Genomic DNA, 21,655 nt, shown 5'->3' with positions numbered 1-21,655 from the left:
CATAGCAAGACAGCATTCCCTCTATTTTCTCAGGCAGGAAAATCACAGCTCAAAAGCAAAAGAAACCAAGAAAAAAGAAACAAGGAAGCACTAGCAGGTGATTCATATATTTATTTCCTCAGTTGTTGTGGTAATAACTCATGTGCATATATATGTCTAAACTCATATAACAATAATGTGCTAATAAAGCTGGGGGTGGGGGTAGATGTTGATATAATTCTGATCCAGTGCTTCTAGTTCATGAGCTGGCATTTGTGAAACATGAACCCTGGTGTTATCACCTGGTTTTATATTCATGTCACGTCTTCCTCAGAGAGAAAATAAATTATTCCTTCAATATTTTATTTTTTAAATACCTTCCACTAGGTCATTTGTCTCTGTCTACAATTATGCTAAAAGAGTTCGTGGCTTAAAGAAGTCTTTATTCAACCTTGTTTTTCTTCTTAAAACTGCACTTTATCGTTCACATCTTCCTTCCTGGATGTCTTGAAAGGGCTGTGTATCATCTCTTATCACAGCTAACATTTCCCCATTCTCAGTGACTTGTAATACATCTTCTGCCCTCACTACTTTAATGAAAACAGTCTTTCAAACTACTCTGACAATGCAACAGCATCTCCTTAGCTCTCATCCCACTGAATTCCTTTGCAGTCTTATGTGCCTTTACATTTTTATTTGTCTATACTAATTATACATAATAATGGGCCTCATTACTACCTTCTCATACATGTATACATGTACCTTTAAGTATCTCTTACTACTGGCTCTTTTTTTGCTTGCTTCCTACAAGACTGAAGTCTCCTGGTCTTCTTCTTAAATTTCTCTTTAACTCTGACTCAGTTCTTTTAGTTCATCGCAGATAATTTAATAAATAAAGACATGTTTTCTACTTGAATTGCATCATTAGTCTTTTCCTAGGATTCAGTCCTGTATTTTTATGTATCCTGGGTATTTATTTATACATAACATCATCCTTATTGCTTTTCAGCATTTTATGTCTGAAATTGAACTCATCTTTCCTAAAACCAGCTCCTATTCATTTTTCCTAGGTATGTGCTATAGTTGGATTACGAAATGTGCTTCAAAGGCTCATGTTTGAAAGATTGTTTCCCAAATGGTGTCTTGGGAAACTTTAGAACTTTACATAGGTGAGACCTAGTTGGCAGAATTAGGTGACTAGAGGTGGAATTTTGAAGGTTACCTTCACTCTTCTTGGTTTCTGCTTCATCTTTAGCTTTCTGGTCTGCCACAGTACAAAAGCTCTATCTCATATGGCCGTCACTATGGACTGAGCTCCTCCACCATGATTTCTCTACCATGAAGAGTTGAAAAGCTTGGACCTGTGAGCCAGATAAATCTTTTCCTCCTTAACATCTTTCTATCAGGAACTATGGTCACAGTGATAAAAATAAAATGAATATAGCTATTTAATATACCCACTAAATTACTGAAAATGAAAAGACAACTCTCATCTTTCAAGCCCTACTATTCTTTACAAAAAATTTCACAACTAATTAAAAAGATACTTTATTAATTTTTTCATATTACATCTCAATGGTTTTCCCCTCCCTTGTGTCTTCCTATTCCTCCCTCCCTCCCATTTTCCCCTTACTCCCCTCCCCAATAACTGTGACTGAGGGGGACCTCCTCCCCCTGGATATGCTCATAGGGCATCAAGTCTCTTCTTGGTAGCCTGCTATCCTTCCTCTTAGTGCCACCAGGCCTAACTAATTTAAGTTCTTACTGCAACCAACACTATTTCAGGTGCTCATTCTTGACTCCTTAGCCTGGGCATCAAACTGGTCTTCTGTTAATCTCTGATGTGGAAACTGAAGTTTACAATCAGTGTCTGACTTTATCACTTATGCCATTGTCTTGTATAAGGTATTTAGTTTAATTCAGTAGTTCTCAACCTGTGGGTTGTGACCCCTGTGAGGGTTGAATATCAGATTTCATGTGCGTCAGATATTTACATTATGATTCATAACGGTAGCATAGTTATAGTTATGAAGTTGCAACAAAATAATTTTATAGTTGTGAGGGTCACCACAACATGAAGACCTGTATTAAAAGGTTGCAGCATTGGGAAGGTTGAGAACCACTGCTCTAGACTTTGTTGGTGCTTTAATTTCTCTTTGTACAAAATAAGGAGATCAAGTATGTCCAGCATATAGATTGTCTTGAGGAAAAGAAATGGTATTAGATTGTGCCCCCAAGAGTGTCTAATATAGGCCATGTACATGATGACTGCAATTATTATTACTTTATAGATATACCAGGGGTTTATCCATATTCATTTTTTTAATTTAAAACTTTACAAGTATGCTAATTATTTAAGTTCATTCGATTTGACATTTTTGCATAAATTGTGAGAAAATGGATTAATGTTTACTTTACTCCTTTTGGAGTATTTGAATAAACTATTTCATAATAATTATTACCCTAGATCCATGTCAAAAAATATATTAAACATTTATATCTTATAATTTGCATTTTTTGGATAATTTGTATTTTGTGTATGAAGTCTGACTGATGTGATCTCACATTTCTGGATAAGATATGGTATTTCATGAAGATAATTGCCATTCCTTGATGTGAATACTAACTTATGTATTAGAATATATATATATATATATATATATATATATATATATATATATATATGTGCTATCAGCTAATTAAGTTGCTTCTTAGGAGACAAAGAAATAAGTCTTAACTCTCATTCCAAAATGAAGTATCAGTTTTGAGGATGATATTTCTTCAAACAGTCCTGTTACAGAGAATGTGAAGATCTTTTCCTTTGGAAGTACAGTTATTTGTGCCAGTTATAGTGGTTTTACTACTTTCATATTTTATGAGTGTTTACTAAGTTATTTAAAGGTAAGTGCTATCCTCTCTTTGATTACTTGCAACTTGGATACTCCAAATGGGAAGCCTTCTTCCACTATTCATACTACTCTTGTATTGGACAAACCCTGTGTTTTAAGTGGTTGGAAGGAAGCTGGACAATGATTATGCGCACCTTCTAACCTAGTCAGTGCTCATAGCTAAACAGTCCCAGCTAATAAGAAGAATACAACCTTGTCAGCCTCAGCAGTTCTCAGAACATTCTTGCAGACAGGCCTGAAGAAAATTACAAAATGTAGAACTGGAGAGAAAATGAGGAGCAGTGGAGAGAGATTGTACGGTGGAAAAGAGGGCTGCAGTGTGCTGGAGAGGCAATGTGTTTGGATTCTCATTTGCCTTCTGCCATTTTACCTCTCTCTGAGAAAGAGGGTGTCATTAGATCCTGGAGCTAGGCACTTCATTTAATCCAGAACAAGAAGCTGTAAAGACACCAGGAAGCAACTGCTGAATACAGTGCAACCAGGAAGATCTCTACCCTTATTACTCCATACCCTATCATGGTTTCTAGGCTTCTAACCTTGACTTTACCCTCCATCTGCCTTCCCAGATTCCCTTTCCTTATACTTTGCTCCATCTCTCAGTCCCTTTCTGTCATTTTTCTTGACCTGTTTTTTTAAAAGGCTGTGATACCTGATTATTAGCAGCAGCTGAAGCAGCAGGTGGTGAAACAGCAGGGTGCAAGCCTACCTATAATGGTGCATAGAGGTCAAGAGAGATATTTTCATGAAGAAAAATTGATGGTAAGGAACATGACGTGTTCTCATTTGTTTGTTCGAACTGAAAACATAAGAAGTCCTTCAAATTTCCTTCTGCAGCTTACCTCCTTTCTTACTGCTCTTCACTAGGCATATTTTACCTGGATTTTCTTGTGCCTTGTCACAGAATTGAATGTATACTTTTACATCAATCAAGCTAGTATAAAAGAGTAATGATCTCATTGGTTTTGATAGATGTGCCTATGATATCAGTTAAATCAAATCTGCACATTGAGAGAATGCTGTGCTATTTATTTAAGTACATGCTATAGAAGGCAGTATACATATAGAACATCTGCAGAAATTTGTGCCATGGCTTTAGTTCTCAAAAGCTGATCAGCTACCTGGTTTAATGAGCACAAAATAGGAATTGTTTAATAAATAAAGATATCAATAAATATAGGTTGGTTTTATAACAATTTGGGCCCCTATTCAAGGCCGAACTCACTAGTGGTAGCAATGAATGTGACCTCTGATGGGTATCAGACTTTGCAAAAGGCATGCCATAAAACCATGTAAGTAATTAATTTTATGAGAAGGAAAAAGGAAAAGATTAATATTGAGCCACGGTGCTCTCGAAAAGTCAAGCGGCAAATTTTGACATGGAATCAACACCACTTTGTTATTAGGCAGGGTGTCCTAGTCTTAGTGTTTGAGCATGTGTTCTTATATGTAATTATCCTAAGAGATTTGTGATGATACTAATGCTCAGAAGGATTATGTAAGTCGATCAAAGTTACTCAGCTGGAAATTGATTGCCGAGATTCTAATGCTTTATTTCTAGCTCTGAATCCGGTTCTTGTGTTGATTATCTCATCCAAAAGGAAAGGAAACCTGGGGATGAAACTCTGCAGTAAAATGTTGAAAACTCAAAGTGGTAATATAGCTGAGAATCAGACACCATAAGAAGGCACCAGCAATTGGATTTAGACAAGTAATATGGTTTGTTTTTCAGGGAGGAAGCCAGCTAGCAGATACGTGCTAATTCTCACATGGGGAGAGCACTTTATAGAAAGAAACTTCAGGAGCATTCTGGCATTCTTTACATTCAAGATTAAACACAAATTATTCAGGCTACAGTGTTTTCTTTAGTAAGTTATGATTAGTGGCTTGTCTAATAATGATGTGTGGAAATTGAATTCACAGTAAGGTGACTTCTATTCATAATACACATTCCTTTTGCATTCTGACAAGTTGGGGGTCTGTCACCAAGAAAAAAAGAAAATAATTAGCAATCACCAGTGGGAGTTTAATATTTTAATTCTCCAGCTGTTGTGCAAAATGTTTTGTGCAATATATTCAATTAGTCATAAAATAGGGAATCAGAATAATGCATCTACATTACAGAGCCTTTGAAATATTCACTACAGGTAGAAATGGATGGGTAGACGCTATAGTTTCTTGCAGTTATTTGAAGGAAGTGCAGATATTGAAAGTCTTTCAAACAAAGTGTTCCTTATTTTGAGAGGAAAACATTAAATGAAATCATATAATGACAGTAGAATAAAATTTAGGTAATAACTATGAAAGAAACTTTTAATTTGACTATAATTTAAAAATGAATATATAAAGTCAAATATTGTCTATCTCACTGGGCAAAAAGTACGACTCAGTGATAAATGAAAATCAGGGGATTGTTTTTTTGTCAAACAATGACAAAGGATTAAAATATTTACTATGTGTGAAAAATTTACAAATTACAAATTTTGAAAACAACAGAGTATGATCCTAATAAAAAGTGGGAAAATTCATGAAATGATGTAAATACAAGTACATTTTCCAGAAGCTACTTCCATAGTTTAAAAAGAAAACAAAAATTAAGTTCTTGGAAACACATATGCCATGAGTTTAATCTTTCCTAATTTAGATATATAAATGATAATATGAATAAATTAGACTACATATACAGCTAAATACCTGTCCTTGCATTTGAGAGGCTGAGGCATAAGAATCAGGAACTGGAGGTTAGCCTATACTAAACAGTGAGAATTTGTCTCAATCTGTGCTAGGAACGGATTACATCTTGTTGAGTAAAACACCACAAGTTATTGCCAAGACCATTGGTTGTTCCCTATAACTTAATGGCAAGGTCCTACGTTGAGGACAACACTTATTTATATCATCAAATACAGAGAAGTCAAACTTGTGCTCAACTTCATTTCTCAATACTAGCGTTTGTGGTGCTGGAATGTACTCTGCACACTGCCAGAGGAGAAAGACACTCATTAATTAATATCACACAGCTGCAAACACATGAACTACCCCAATGACCTTCCGGCAAGATATGCTGATGCAATAGAAGCACGAAGGTTATAGAAGTAACCAAGTCATTTTTAATAATTGTAATTAAGGCCCATTTCATGAGACAGAACTCATACTTGATACTCTTAAAGAAGCCAATAACCTGAAGCTAGGTAGGTTATGGGTCTAGCAGAAAACTTACTATTATTATTTTTTCTAAAAGAACAGAGAAATTACATGACTTCTTGTTACACATTGCTATACTCGTTGTGCCTTCCTCAGCCCTCATTAGAGAAGCCCCATCTTGTGATAGATGGGAATTAACACAGCGACCCACACCTGGACAATGTACAAACAGTGAACAACTACAGTACACAGTTCTAAATGGGATCTCAAGGATCAGGGATCATGTAGAAGAGGAGACAGAAAGATTGTTTGAGGAAGAGGTGATGGAAGACACCAAGGAAACAGAGTCTTCCAGACATAAGACAGGTCTGTATATGAACATTCAAAGACTGTGGCAGCATGTACAAGACCTACACAGGTTCAAGCTGGATGGAGCTCCAAGTACTGAGAGAGAGAGGAGATGAACAGGGGCCCATAGTCTTAACCAAGAAGCTATTTGTAATTGATACTTGCCAGGAAAGAAAAACCATTTTTCTCCAATGCAATGTTACTGAGTATATCAATCACACTCCAGGACAAGCCTCATGCTTAGAAATAGTTGCTTAAAACAAAATTACCTTTATTTTTTGTGGACATAGCATTTCATTTAGTTTTGTTCTGGTATTTTCATCTTACTGTTTTGATTTTCATTGTTGTGTGTGCTTTAGAGAGAGATGGAGAACATAAAAAGTTTGTGTGGTTAGCGAGGTTGTGGGAGTGGAAAAACATGATCAAATTATGTCTTATGAAAAAAATTATGTGAAAAATTAATTTTAAAAAACCCTGTACCAGTAAATAGAATGAAGTTAGAAAGGCACAGGCATGCTAAAAATTAGCAGCTCCTATTCTGATTAGAGACAGAATAGAAATATATCTGATGGTAAAGCCAAAGGCAAACTTGGGTTCCAATTTTAGATTAAGACAAAACTCACTGAAAATTTCATTTAATGGATAAAAAGGCCCCATGAGCTCACTTATATGCAGGACTAGAATACATCCATACACATTTTATATAAAGATGCATGCCTGTCATATTTTTATGTACTTTGGGCTGTATAAAGGGCAATATTTTTCCTCTCATGAATATCTATCTTCTTTTTTTTATATGAAGAAGAAAACCCAACTGTAAGATTTCTTGTTTAAGAAGAAAAAAATCTCTCCTCATTTTTTTTCACTCAATGTGCTTTCTGAAAGTCAGACTATTCTAAAAATATCCAGAGTCCAGAGAAAGCATGTAAAGTGCTAGCTTTGTATATGTACTAGCTTCACTTTATTTTTCTCAATTAAAAATTATTCTCTTTCATATAATAAATATATTTTTATCATGTTTTTCTCTCTCTTTTTCTTCAGAGTCCTCTGAACCTCTCCAAGAACATGATCATTTGATCAGAGGAAAGGTTCCTTTCTAGACCACAGATCATAAATATCTGCAAAGAAATAAAAAAGTTAAGTTAATGTGTTCAGAAAAATGTACAGGAAGCTAAGTAGAGGGTGAATAATATTCTACATGCAACATCAGTGTCTATGCTCTCCTAGTGGTAAAAATCAAACCATATAAAAATTTGATTTTAAAACTCTCAAAATAGTAAAAGGATGAAATATATTGAATTTCGTTGTTCTTTACATATTTGCATATCTGGATACAATTCAATAATGTTATAATTAAATAAATACACAGATAACCCATAAATTATTATATGTTAGGCCATTAAATAATTTTTAAAATTTCATTACAAAATGATTATTAATAGTTTGTTAATATTGTGATTTTCACATAATCTCTACTGTTAGTTCAGTTCTGCTTTCAAAGATGAAGAATGAAAATGTTACTGATAAATTTTTATAAATTTTGAATGATATTATTCAGCATAAAAAACAAAATTAAATTATTTTCTCATATTTTTACAAAATTCAAATCAATTAAGCTAATTTTATTCAATGGAAATATGTAACATTTAAATAGTTCATTATTTTAAAAATGGTTTTAGCTTACTCTTTGAGGATATAGGTTTTTATTGCAATATATTTTGATTATGGTTTCCCTTCCCTCTACACCTCCCAGTTCTTTCCTACCTTCCCTCCTATGTGGATCCACCCCTTTCTGTCTTTCATTAGAAAACAAACCAGCATCTAGGGGATAATAATAAAATATAAAATGATAAGATAAAACAAAAACAAACAAATAAGAATAGGACAAAACAAACTAACAAACAAACACAAAAGAGTCCATGAAAATGTACAAAAATAAAAAGATATAGACACACAGATATTCTTGTTCGCACATTCAGGAATTCCATAAAGAGCTCAAAATGAAAAGCCATAATATATATATGGAAAATCTGTAGGGTAATCCATCCATCCCTCCATACATACATCCATACATATATCCATCCATACATACATACATTATGAGAGAAAGATCCTCTAAACATGCTGTTGAGTTTGTTTTTTGTTGGGCATCTACTGCTCAGTATGTAATTTGTTCTTCCAGTGTGAGTCCTTTGAGAAACCTTTTTTATTTTCAATTGGCTATCAATTGGAAATTACTTCCAGGTTAGGGATAGGGCATGGGTCCACATCTGTTTTCAACTTTAGGACTCCCTCTCCCCACAAAGAAAAAAATCTCATGTAGACCATGCAGGCCCTGTGTTTGCTAACTCAGTCTCTGGGATTTCATGATGAGGTTTGCTCTAGTGGTTCAGAAGTACTTCTTTCCTTGGTGTTCTCCATCCCCTGCAAGCTCTTACATTCTTTCTGCCTCCTATTATGCATCATTCCTTGAGCCCTTAGGGGAGAGGTTTCATGGAGACCTCCCATTTAGAATACATAATTATGGGTGAATAGAGGAGGGGGACTTGAAATGGGAGGGTCAAGGACAAAGTGAAGGCAGGGGAAGTAGAAATTGTCACCTTTAGCTAGGCTCTGTGGCCCATGCCTTTAATCCTAGCACTCAGGAAAACAGGCAGGAAGATCTATGTGGGTTTGAGGCTAGCCTGGTCAACAAAGCAAGTTCCATGATAGCTAAGGCTACACTGAGAAACCCTGTCTTGGAAAAGAAAAAAGAAAAAAGAAAATGTGACCTTTGTGGAGATAGAGTCTCAGAATACAATAAGAATAAGAATAAGAATAAGAATAAGAATACAATAAGAATACAATAAGAATACAATAAGAATAAGAATAAGAATAAGAATAAGAATAAGAATAAGAATAAGAATAAGGGTGTTTTGAACATGTCAATATGTTTTGTTTGAATCCAAATTTTAAAGACTTTTATCCTGCAGAAACAAGCTTGTATTTAACAAAACGAAGTCAATGCTTCAATTTTGGCTCCGAGTAGCAGAATGAGAGTGTATGCTTCTCACAAATGGGGTGATGCAGCCAAAGTAGTCACCACAAACAGGAGACTTAGGCAGCAAAATTCTTAATGGTTATAATTTATATATCAGTATATTCAAAATTAGGAAGATATCAGTTCTCCCAAATGGACCTGTGTATTTAAATCAATGCTTGTTCAAACTTCAACTTGATTTTTATGTAGAAATGGGCACAACAAAACCAAATGTGACAATTCATTCAAGAACTGAGAGTAGCCAAACCAACTCCCATAAGAGAGAAAAAAAAACCCAGCATACTCAGGTAATCATGTTTATTCCTTCTCAAGTCTCTGATGGAGTTGAAGACCAGGTAGCCAAGCTTTACAATGAAGATTAGTTGTTTAGGGGTTAAGATGTTTTTAGGTCTAGATAGATGTTTTAAGTTGATAATGACAAAATGTGATAGATACTGATTTACATTCAGAATTTTAGCTTCACCAAGACAGGAAAGATGTTTTCTTCAGGGCTGCCAAATACAAATAGCCAAAACACTAAGAATGTAGCATTTATATAATTCCCAATTGTGTCATGATTATTCTTGCTATAGGTAGTTTATTGTATATATGTGTAATAATATAACTGTACATATAAAAAATAAAAAAGTTAAAAATAAATAAACACAAAGAAAACAAACTGAAATTGGAGAATTTGTTTGTTAGAGTAAAACTGTAGTAATAGAGGCAGTGTGGTAGCAGTGTGGAGATACACAAATTGATCAATGAATAGGCTCATGCATGTCTGTAACTTCTATGGAATGAGTCCATCCCCTCCAAATGGATATTTCTGACTTTTTCAAATTTATTCATGATGTTTTATATATAGAAATAAAAACCATATGGGCTTGTGGGTTTATTAAGATGGCTCATCATGTAAAGGTAGTTGCTGCTAACTCTGCTGGACTTGAGATCATTTCCAAGACCTACATGGTAGAAATGAACCTAATCTTGTAAATTGTCCTCTGACCTCCATAAGAACTCTGTGGCTCATGCACACGCACACACACATACATACATTCATAGGCACACATGAACACGCACACAGAGACTGGCACAAACAAACACGACAATGAATGAATGTTATCTAGTTTTAAATAACAAATTTATGGAGAACAAATTGCTGTTTTGGTACATAGTGAAATGATTAAGTGCGCCTCATTAACAGATGCATTATTTCACATACTTAACCTTTTAGTGGTGAGAAGACTTAAACTTCACTTGTTGCAATGTTCAAGCATATAATTGTTAGATTTGAGGGATTGAGAGGATTAGTGGGGGTTAGAGAGAAGCACTGAGTTGAATCATCCTTCAGGCAAGAGCTTTCAGAACACCAGCAGGCAGGCAGCCTAGCATGACAGGGGACTGATGTAGAAAGGTCCAACCTGTCTGGGGAATGCAGAACCTGCTCTTTTAAGGTCCCCTGTGAAAGGATTAGGTGGGGGAGGAGTGTTGTTGACAAGAAGAAATGAGTCTAAGGTTGACTAACATCACCTAACTGGACTAATAGACACGACATTTTCTTGTATTTCTAGCTGAGGCAGGCGTTTGAAGTCTCCAGGACATATCTAGACAAGGGGCCTAAAAGGCCTAGTTAGTTTTCTTTTGTGTTTTAAGCCTTTCTTTGAGGACAGTTTTTATTCTTCTAGAATTAAAACCTTTAAAATTTACTTCAGAAAAGGTCGACTTTATTTAAGTTCTATTTGATTTTTTTCTAGGAAAGAGAATTTTGAATGAAAGACTATTTCAATGTCAGATAATACATTAAGGTTTGAATTCTCTTACCATTTAAATTTATTGTTATATTGATTTTTCCATTGCTGTACTGGAAAAGTCCATTTTCTATTAAGCAGTCATTCCTTTTATACATTTTAAAATATTTTTAATTAACTTTTTGAAGTCCATGAAACTGAAAAAAAAAATAACAGTAAGGACAACACAAAGGATAGCTAACAAATATCTTTTTTGAAGAAATTATTCTCAATTTATTCAATTAATTAATTTAGTTCTTTATGGTTTTTAGGACTATTTTGAGTCCAATAATAAACTCAGTTTGTAGTGTCAGAAGCCTGGCAAAATTCAGCTGAGTCTGTGTCTAGAGTCAATATTTCCAGTAACTTCCAGAATCCAAATATACTAATTAGTACATTTTTCCTATCTGAAATTTGTTTTTAGGCAATAACATGTTGATCATGCAAATCTATGCTAATGGACAATGGTTAATACTACATAATATATAATGCTTAACTTTTAATCTGTTTAAAATCTCACTTGAAATTATTTTGAGTGATAAAGAAAATTATATTCATGAAATAATTATGACCATAGTATGTAAAATAAACCAACTTTTCATTGTATAGTTTGTAACAGCTTTTCAATTCCATAAAAATTCCAAACATCATTTTAATTAATATTTATAGATGACTCTATAAACAAAGTTAGCAAAAACAAAACAAAACAATCTTACAACTCCTAAGAATTATATATGTATTTACAAAATTACAAGAATATAACTATCACTTCTGAAAAGCTAAATACTAATCCAACAAATGTAATACTAAAATCCAACAAATGTAGAAGTTGAAAGGGAAGAGAAAAATGTTGACAGTAGACTACTTGAATTTTTTTCCTCTCAAACATCTAAAACATCACATATTCTACTGTTATCAGTGTAGCTTGTAAAACCTGAAAATTCTGATTTTTTCTCCACTTGTCTGATCACCAGTACAGTCGTTACTGGTGATCCATAAGTTCTGTCTTCATTTGCAGGCAGATACTCAGTTCTTTTTTAAAAATCCAATTCAGCACATGGTTCCTCATTTTTTTTTCTTTTGCCCTAATAGTATTCTCACTTTCTGTTGGGTCTTACCACAAGACAAATTATCCATATTCTCAATGTCATATGTATTAGATTCCTGAGGACGACAGGATGGAGTTCTAGCCTTTATCGTTAAGCGCTCTTTTGCTGTATTTAATGTCACCAGACCAAACACAAAGTGAAGGTCTTTTTTCCCTGCAAATCTTTTGCTGAAAAATGTGTAGTGTCTGCCATTGATTTTTGTTGAGTGGACTGTTTTCTGTATTGAGATAAGAAACTTGTACACAATAAATTAATAAAAAAAAATAAATTGAAAAAAAGAAACTTGTACACATGACTGTGGCACATCTGGAGTGGCACCTACCCTCTCTTTGACATCATTTCTTTTTTGTTAATTTTATTTTATTAATTTATTCTTATTAGATCTCAATGGTTATTCCATCCCTTGTATCCTCCCATTCTTCCCTCCCTCCTATTTTCCTCTTAATCTCCTACTCTATGACTGTTCCTGAGGGGGATTTCCTCACCCTGTATATGCTCATAGGGTATCAAGTCTCTTCTTGGTAGCCTGCTATCCTTCCTCTGAGTGCCACCAGGTCTCCCCATTCAGGGGACATGGTCAAATATGGGGCACCAGAGTTCGTGTGACAGTCATACCCCACTCTCCACTCAACTGTGGAGAATACCCTGCCCATTGGCTAGACTTGGGTAGGGGCTTAAAGTTTACCGCCTGTATTGTCCTTGGCTGGTGCCATAGTTTGAGCAGGACCCCTGGGCTCAAATCTGCCTATCATAATGTTATTCTATTTATACTTAATTTGTGTTTAGAAACATCAAGAATTCTTTCCTGCTTATTTTTACATGGAGAAAGCTGTGTAAAATTGTATTTTATGTCATGTTTACTTGCATTTAACATGTTTACTGGTTTTTCATCACATCCTTTCAGTCCTGTTGAAGAGCTTCTGAAGCAAACACAAGCTTGTGTTCAGGTTTCAGGGTTTCTTCATACTGAAAACTCTGCAGGAGCAGTTGCTTTTACCCAGGTCCTTCTGGAAAATGGGCTGTAAGGGTAGTTTTCCCTTGCTTCAGTGTTCCTCAGGACACTTGCAGACACAGAAGAAAGGGATGTAACACTGCATCTTATTCCTTTCTATTTAGATGTGCCACTTTCATGTTCTAGAAAAAAACAAACAAACAAAAGAAAACAAAACAAAAAAACCAACTTAAATACAATACCATCAACAACTTGATAGTGGTTACTTTGTGCAAAGTTTTTGTGTTTCTCACTTGGAAGGTAAGTTTCCAGATCTTCCTATTTCTGTAAGCAACACAATATCTTTTGTTCCTCTCTTTTCCTCCAACTGGAGTCGAATTGGAGTTCTCTCATATTTATTCCATCCACATTAATTCTGAGTTCAGGCTGTGCTTGCTTTTGGATGCTGGATGGCTTTTCTACATCAAATGGACTGCAAGGCTTTTGAATAAAGTATTTTATAAAAGGCATATTGGTCAGCTGAAGGTAACATGGCCTCTTAGAGCGTTTCCTATCTTAAACCTTTTAAAAAAGGCTTTGTGAGGCTCCCTGTTCTTGACTTTTCTGTCCTAGTACCACCTTTTTTCTCCGCATCCATCAAGAAGTACTTGATTTCTTGAATGCACATAACTCTTTCTTCTTCAGTTCAATCTAGTATCTAATGTCTTTCATACGAAGAGTCTTTACTCCCCATGATAACGCATCTGATAATGTACTATTAGCAGAAATGAAATGATTCTTGACAGCTTTTCAGCTAATAACTTTCCTCAGCTCAAACACACTCTGGAGACTTACAGGAACTCCCATCACGGCTGGGATGAGGTGAGGTGCTTTCTGCAGTGTATGCAGATTCTGAATTTAGTACAGGAGAAATTCGACCCAATGTCTGTGCAGACTTTGCTTTCTTTTTATTTGAAACAACACAACTAATATCTTTGCTGAGAAATTCTTCCACTCGCTGTTGAGCAGCCTGCAGGCTGTTCAGTGTGCTCCACAGTTTCCAGCTTTTGTGAGCTGTCTCTCATGCAGGGGTGGGCTTAGTGATGCAGCTGTCTTAGAATCATTTCTGCTCCCCTCCAAGACCCTTTATATCTTTCTGCAGTTTTTGAATATGGTTATAGAATACAAGTCAAGGTAAAATATATATTTTCCCCAAAGTGGCTTATATTTGGATTTTTCCAGTCGATTATCAGTTTTCAGGAATTTCAAAGATGGTCTGTTCTTTTAATTTTGTCTTTTTTAAAAACTATTTTTCTTTTTTATTTAATTAATTTATTCAGATTACAGATAAATTGTTTTCCCCTCACTGAGCTCCTCCCATTCCTCTCTCCCTCCTTCTTTCACCCTATTCCCCTCCCCTATGACTGTGACTGAGGGAGACCTCTTCCCCTGTATATGCTCATAGGGTATCAGGTCTCATCCTGGTAGCCTGCTTCCCCTTCCTCTGAGTGCCACCAGGCCTCCCCACCAAGGGGAAGTGGTCAAATATGGAGCCCCAGAGTTCATGTCAGAGTCAGTCCCTTCTCTCCACACAACTGTGGAGAATGTGCTGTCCATTGGCTAGATCTGAGTAAGGGTTCAATGTTTACTGCCTATGTTGTCATTGGTTGGGGCAATAGTTTAAGCAGACCTCCCTGGGTCCAGATCCACCCGTCATGATGTTCTTAATATTGTCTTGAATGCCAACCGGAATAGGTGCTTTGCTGAGGATCCTCATGGTCTCAAGGTTCATGGCAGCCATCATGCACCTACATGCTGGGTCCATACTGAGTGCCTCATGTGACTGCTGTGAACATAAAGCTCCAAGGCTCGCCTGCCCATGCCTCTGCTCTACAGTGAGGGGCAGAATAGACTGGCTGAGTTTCTTTTCTTTTTCTTTTTTTTTTCTTCTTTTAATGGTATTTCTTTACTTTAGGGTATTATAACACTTAATTTGTTTTTACCTTGGTTCTGTGCTTTCTTTCTTTCTTTCTTTCTTTCTTTCTTTCTTTCTTTCTTTCTTTTCCTTTCTTTTCTTTATTAATTTATTCAAATTACAACTCAATTGTTATCCCATCACTTGTATCCTCCCATTCCTCCTTCCCTCCCGTTTTCACACTATTCCCCTAGCCTAGGTCTGTGACCAAGGTTGACCTCCTCCCCCACTGTATGGTCATAGGCTATCAAGTCTCATCTTGGTAGCCTGCTTATTCTTTCTTTGAGTGCCACCAGGCCTCCCCACCAAGGGGAGGTAGTCAAATATGGGGCACCTTGAGTTCATGTCTGAGTTTCAAGGCTAATCTAGCAAATGCTTTTTTTGAGGCTTATTCTAGGTATTTTTTTCTGTTTCGTTCCTCTTTTTTATTATAATTTATTCAGATTACATCCGGATTGTTATCCCCTCACTTGGATCCTCCTGTTCCCACTCATCCTCCCTCTTTCACCCTATTCCCCTCCCCTAGACTTCTGACAGAAAGGTACCTCTCTTCCACCATATGACCATAGCCTATCAGGTCTCATCTGGATACATCTTCTGTGTGCCCCCGGGTATCCCCAACAAGAGGAAGTGATCAAATCGGGGGCACAAGAGTTTATTTTTACAGTTTCTTTATCATATAAAATATAGGCTACACTTTGACATTTCTGTATGTGCATACTTGTTGTAATTTAGTCATATTGACCTCTGTCATCTTCCCTTGTACTTTAGCTCCCCTTTCTACTGCTGTCTTTGTCTTCCAAACATTCCTTTTTCTGCTATCATGTGTTTTATATACATCTTTCCAGTTTCCCAGGATCTTACCTTTAGCTTGCAATTTTCTTTCTTGGCAAAAGAAATATCAAAAATACAAATACAGAGGAAAGAAAAGTTATTCATCTGTGTAGATAATACTGTCTTATACTTAAAAGTCTGTGAAGAAATCCTTCTGGTCTTATAATCACTTTCAGCAAAACACTAGGATCCAAAATCAACATGGAAATATCACTAGATTCCCTATAACTAACAAGGAGAGCACCAAGGGAGACATATGGAAACCTAGATTCCACATTGAAGAAAAATATGGAGCATTTGGTTTGGTACTCCTTTACCTCCTTTTCCTGACCTCCTCCTTCATCATCAGCCTTCTCCTTTCAGGTCCTGCCTAGACATTTAATTAAAACCATAATCTGTTGTACCCGGGTACGTGTACAGGAGCGAAGGTGTCTATGGAGTCCGGAAGACAGCTTTGGATCTGCTGGAGTTTGAGTTTGATCTATGTACTCTGTGACATATAACTTTTCCTACTTGTGGTGTAGTTTAGCAGTTGAGTCTTTGCCTTCGGGACACTTGTTTCTGTTTCTTTGTGCTTCATTTATCTCCCATGACTCCCATGACCTCTATCACATATTTAATGGGCTTCCTATTCTATTTTAGAGTCTCTAAACTTCTTTCAAATATTTCTCAGCAATTTGACTTCTCAGAACTGCTTATTAAGTTGTTGGAATGAATTATCTCTTATGTACCAGATAATCCATGCCATTTATTACATTAATTGAAGTTTATTGTTTTAGGTCACAGTTTTTCATTCTTGGTCTTTTATTTAGTTTTAAAAATAAATGTAACTTGTTATAAATAATGTTGATTGAAGATATAGCTCAACATTATAATATGTTCTAATACTGCCAAGCTCTTGGGTTCAATTATCAGAATTTCAACAAATTAATTACCTTAAAGTTTGCACACAAAACTCACTCTATTACTTTCAGCAAAGTATAAGGGTTCAATATCAACATGCAAAATTTAGGAACTTTTAGATATACCAACAATTAAGTCCCTGAGAAATAAATAAGGAAAATAATCACATTTACAGTAGCTTAAAATCTAAGTAATGATGTAAAAGATCTCCATGATAACAACCATATTTTTGGATAATTTTCTATTGTTAAGGTTACTTTTATTTCTATTCCTGTGTATGTGTGTGATCTGTGAGAGTATTTCATGTGTGCTCAAGAAAGCCAGAGGAGGATGGGTGATCCACTGACTAGAGGCAGTATGGTAGGTAGCTATAAACCTCCTGAGCTGGGTGCTAAGGACTGATTTGCATCCTCTGTAGAAGCTGTAAGGTCTCTTGATCACTAAGTCATCTTTCTAGTGTGTTGACAATTTTCATGTGTTTTGAATGGGATTCTGGAAGGAATTAAAAGTGTTTTATTGTAATTTTTGCTTCAATAACACTACGGAAAATTAAAACCCCTATGTTCTGATGTTAGAAAAATAAGCTTAGTTTGGAGAAGAGGTCACTTTTTTCCCCCTTTGAGTAAAGGTCTCTTAGTCAAACCTGCTTTGAAGCAAAGGATGACCTTGATGCACTGCTCCTACTGCCTCCACCTTGTGGGCACTGGTTTCTAGTTATGGCATGTCTGGTTTAGGCAGCCCATGACCAGTTGATGTTTTATTTTATTTTATTTTTACCAGTTATGGTTTTCTGTAATGATGAGCTCTATTTTTAGCACATTTTCTTTATCTATTCATCTATGTTTGGATGCCTAGCCTGATTCCACCATTATGAATAGTGTAGCAATCAACATGGATGGGCACGCACCTCTCTCATGTTGACTTAGAATCTCCAGAAATACACACAAGAGTCATGTATTTCTAATGTAATTTATTTTCTTAGAAGGCTACACAGTGATTCACCAGTTTCTAGGCTAGACCCCATTCCCCTCAGCAGTGTACAAAAGTTCTTCCTTCCTTACAAATTTTTTAGCATTTTTTCTGTTTTTTGAGTTTTTTTTTTTTTGATAGACATTTTTGACTTGGAAGAGACAGAATCTGAAATCTGGAGTTGGTTTTAAATTTTGTTTCCCCAAAGGCTAAAATTGTTGAATTTTTTGAAATATTAATTATCCATTTGCATTACTACTAATCTATTTAATAATTGGTATTTACAATTTTCATTTCAGTATATACCCTGCATATTAATGCCCTATCTGATATGAGCTAGCAAGGATTTCTTTCTCAATATCTAGGCTGTCTCTTTTCACTGGTGATTGTTTCTTTTCCTGTGCAGAAGCTTCTTTATTTCCTGTAATCAAATTTGTCAAGTCCTAGGGATATTTGCTAGGATATTGGAGTTCTGTTCAGATAATCCTTGCTTATACCTGTATGTTGAACTGCCTTGCCTGATTTCTTTTAGCTGTTCTGAAGATTCAGTTCTTAAATTAAGTCCTTTGATTGCTTTTGAGATCATGTTTGTGTCAAGTTTCAGTTTTCTACTTATGGGAGTTCAGTTGTCCCAGAAGCATTGGTTAAGGAGGCTATATTTTCCAATGCTTGTTTGTGGCAGCATTGCCAAAATTAGATGATTATAATGGTTTGAAGTTGTTTCTATGTCCTTTTTTTTTCTATCAGTATACAACAGTGTTTTGTGATAGCACTGTGCCACATTTGTTATTATGGGTGTATAATGTAATTTGAAATTTGGAATTGTGATATCTCCTTCATTTCTCTTTGTTTTTTATTTTTAAAATTATTTTGCATTTTAAATATACATTTATATTATTACACATATGTACAATAAACTAATTACAGTAAGAAGTACCACGAAACAATCAGGAATAATATAAATATTGCATTCATAGTGTTTTGGCTATTTGTAATTGGCATCCTTGAATTGGCATCTTTCCTCTCTTGGTGTGTCTAAAATTCTGAATGTAAATCAATATCTATCATATCTTATCTTTATCAACTTAAAATATCTATCTAGACCTAATCTTCATTGCTCTTTTTGTTAAAGATGGTTTAAGCTGTTCAGGGACTTTACACCTTCCATATGCATTTTAAGATTGTTCTTATCTCTGTGAAGAATAGCAGTGGGATTTAGATGAGGATTGTATTGAATCTGTACACTATGTTTGGAGGTATAGACATTGCTACAATACTTTGTCTATCCATACACATGAAAGGTCTTTCTGTCTTCTAATATCTTCTTTAATTTTTTTCTGCATTGTCTTAAAATTTTTGTTGGAGAGATCTTTTACCACATTCATTATATTTACTTTTGGGTATGTCTGAAGCTATTGTGAATAGGTTTTCCCTATGTTCATTCTTGGTGAATTTATCAGTGATAAATTCATATACATGTATATGTATACATGTGTATGTATATATGTCTGTATATATGTCTATGCATGTATATATGACTTAAATCTCTCTCTCTCTCTCTCTCTCTCTCTCTCTCTCTCTCTCTCTCTCTCTCTCTCTGTCTGTCTCTCTGTGTGTGTGTGTGTGTGTGTGTGTGTGTGTGTGTGTATGTGTGTGTGTGTGTGTGTGTGTGTGTATGACATGTCTGGTTGCTGATGGAAGCCCAAAAAGGGTGTTGGGTTTCCTGGAGCTGGAGTAAGAGGTAGTTTTGAGTTGCCCTGGTGTGGGTGCTAGGAATTGAACTTGGATCCTCTGAAAGAGCAGCACATCTTCTTAAGCATTGAATTATCTCTCCAGCCTTACCACTGACTTTTATGCTGATGTTTGTATCTTGGCATATTTTTAAAAGATTTATCTATTTTAATTTATATGTATGGGTGTGTGTTCTGTCTGCATTTATGTCTGTATAGAAGTTGTGTGAAGTGCTTAGAGACACCAAAGTTGGCATTGGACTTCTGGAAATAGAATTACAGTTGTTAGTGGCCATGAAGATGCTGATAGTTGATCTTGGGTCCTCTGAAAGAGCCTTGAGTGTTCTTCACCACTGAGCCACTTCTCCAGCCCCTTGTCTTGTTATTTTGATGAAAGTGTTTTTCAGGACTAAGTGTTTTCTCATGAAGTGTTTAGGATATTTTAAGAAGAGGATCATGTAACCAGAACAAAAAAATGATTTTGCCTCCTTATTTCCTATTTGTATATTTTTATGGCATCCTCTAGTTTTATTGATGCAACTAAGATTTCAGGCACTGTTTTTAAGAATAGAGAGTGGACACCCTTGTCTTTTTGCAGATTTTAAAAGAAATTATCTCAGTTTTTCTTATGAAGATCTTCCATATGAATGTTTTAAGTTTATGTTTTCATTTTCTATGAATTGGATAGCATAATTATGTTTTATTTGGAATTTCCTATTCTTTATGGAATCCATCAAAGAGTTGTTTTGCAATAGCTATCCTTTCATCATCATTTAAATGAAATTATAATAAAATTAGCAAATACCATGCATACTAACTCAGGGCTTTAAATATAGGAAATTATTTTACTCCTTTTCTTTTTGTGCACTATGTATTTTCGGTTGCCTTTTAGGGTCCTTATGTTTCAGCCCCATTTATACTCAAATAATATGCATTACTGAGCCCAGATTAAAAGTTTCTTGATTTAAATCTTAATTGTAATTCCACCAGGCTACATCAGAAAACGTGAATTTTCTCCTCATAAAATACTTGAAAATTTGAATGCTTTTGTCACTCTGATTTTATGTGATTAAAATTCCATCACGAGGAGTAGAACTTAACTCATGAAATGCAGTGAGTTAGCAGGAACCCATTTTATTAGACTCTTAGGGCCATGTACTCTTTGCCATTTGTTTAATAAAGTGCATATTTGTTTCTGTCCATGATTAAATTCTCCGCTCGTATCACAAAGATAAATCTTATTCCTGTTAGAAAGCACATTTTAGATACCAAACCTTGTCCTTTTCATAGGAATGTCAAAAAGGGGGTGGGGGGACTGATAGATGCCTGGTCATGATTTCTTTTGGTTTACAAACACAGACAATTCTCTTTCGGCAATTCACATGCTTTAATAGCAAATGTCATTCTGTCTCTAAGAACTTTCATCACTAAAATCCACTAGAGCTTTAGAAAACACTGTGTCCCTTGTTATTCAGTAGTCAAAGGCAACTTTTGGACCCATGTCACATCATAGTGACCTTTTGCATGGTCTGACATGCAAAAGTACTTCATTGATTATAGTCCTTAAAGAATGATGTCTTTCTGTTTTTTTTTTCTTTTTCATCTGAAAATTCTTTAGAAGTAAAATTCATTCAAACACTGATGAGAAACATCAAAGATATTTTTTTGTTTTGTAGCTAAGTATTAGTTGGTTTCAACCTAACCAAACATATGTGGGTGGTCTCAGTAAGCCTATTTGCTTAAGACTTATCAGTTGGTCTTGTCCATGTTTACAGGAGGTACTTAGGAACTGAATTATCTTTAAAATAGTTGGTGTCACCTGTAGGTGAGCAAGAGAGTGAAGCTTGAATCAGTTGTAAGGCAGATAAGAATAAAAGGAAAACTAAGTTCTCTCTCTCTCTCTCTCTCTCTCTCTCTCTCTCTGTGTGTGTGTGTGTGTGTGTGTGTGTGTGCGCGTGTGTGTTTACTGGAGTGAGAGTGATGTAAAGACTTAACAATTCTTTTAATTGAGGATCCAC

At 35.3% G+C, this 21,655-nt stretch overlaps 1 pseudogene across 1 annotated transcript; it reads right to left on the bottom strand.

Moving 5' to 3' along the window:
- Nucleotides 1–7,414: 7,414 nt before the first annotated feature.
- LOC311601155 (protein DBF4 homolog A-like) lies at nt 7,415–15,060 on the bottom strand (annotated as a pseudogene). The gene is made up of 5 exons: nt 14,947–15,060; nt 14,359–14,507; nt 13,473–14,244; nt 12,288–12,512; nt 7,415–7,495 (listed from the first exon to the last, which is right to left on the bottom strand). The product of its transcript is annotated as a protein DBF4 homolog A-like (transcript).
- Nucleotides 15,061–21,655: the final 6,595 nt, after the last annotated feature.

This window comes from Acomys minous (genome assembly GCF_964271855.1).
Source record: "Acomys minous genome assembly, chromosome: 7".
Classification (NCBI taxonomy): Eukaryota; Metazoa; Chordata; class Mammalia; order Rodentia; family Muridae; genus Acomys; species Acomys minous.
Note: the sequence above shows the minus strand (reverse complement) of the source record. Positions and strands in the feature narration are given on the sequence as shown.